Here is a 1,378-nt window from a genome sequence, read left to right on the forward strand (position 1 = left end):
TGTCAAATTGTTTTTCTAAGATTTATACATAACACTGTATTAGGCTTCTTTTTTGCCACTGGGACAAAATGCCTTAGAGAAACTCTTTAAAAGGAAGTAAGTTTTATTCAGACTGGTACTTTTAGAGATTCAGCCTGTGGTGAGGTGTAGCGTCATGGCTGAAGGCTGAGGCAGAATAAGGTCCCTGAAGGTCAGGAAGCAGAAAGTCAGCAAGCCCCAGAGACAGAATATACTTCCCAAAGGCCTGTCTGCAGTGAACTGCTTTCTCCTAGCAGCCGCACTTCCTAATATGCCCTGTGGGCTGTGTTGTTATCAATTGCTCATTGATGAAGTCAGTGGTTTCATGAATCAATTATAGAAACCACTAAACAGGCATCCATGATTTCAGAAGTGGAAATTTGGAGACATTTCATATCTAAGCCGCAACAGTGGGCTGGACTCATTTTCCTGTCTTCTGGTTTTTGTACTCCTGATGAGAAGACTATGTTCAATTTTGTTGCAATTTCCAGTGACCGGATGCCTTTTCTCTGGCTCTCTTGAGAAGCTCTCCTGTGTCCATTTCTTTTCATATTCACTCACTAGGTCTTTGTATATTTTTTACTAATTGTTATATAAATCCTACCTACTCTACAATCATAGTTAGTTTGAGAGTCTATTTAATGGTATCTTTTTCCAGACCAAAACAAATCTCATTTGGTTTTTTGGACAGTGCATTACTTAGTATGGTGGTAGACTGAGGTGATTGCAGCTTGCTCCTATGATGGGGTCCTCCCATTTCTGGCACCGCTGAGTTGCAGCTCTTCTGAGGTCTAAACTGGAAACATGACTATTTTCTAGATTTTTGATGAAGGAAAATGGCTTCTGTTGTTTCCTTTCAGTCCCCTGGACTCTTGTGGTGCTATGCATTCTTTTCTGCTGCCACTCTTCACTCTGGCATGTGCTTCTCAGGGTCTGTGGTCTCATTGGCAAACCTCTTCTGAAAAAAAATAAGATCAAATGGTGGACACACTCCTGATCCTCCCAATTCTTACAGCTATTTACTTAATATATATTTTATGTTTGTCTGGCATCTCTAGTTACATACAGTGAGAAAACTTACCTGAGGCAGTTTACTACACTGTCCAAGGTGAGCATCACACTGTTGGGCTCATGTGAATGAAGAACAGCTTTTCATATGTAGGCACAGCTGTTCTCTGAACTTTGTACACGAGAAGACACAGAATCTCCCCAAGCTTCCTGTCATCCTAGTTTAGTACACACAGAGCTAGCTGTGTCCCTTTGAGAGGCTGGGCTAGCTGGACACTGGATGTTCTCACCCAGAATTAAGAGAAAAGTTCCTCATGCACAGCAATAATCCAAGGAAACAGCTTCATCCAAA

The sequence above is a fragment of the Apodemus sylvaticus genome, chromosome 13, assembly GCF_947179515.1.
Source record: "Apodemus sylvaticus chromosome 13, mApoSyl1.1, whole genome shotgun sequence".
NCBI classification, from domain to species: domain Eukaryota; kingdom Metazoa; phylum Chordata; class Mammalia; order Rodentia; family Muridae; genus Apodemus; species Apodemus sylvaticus.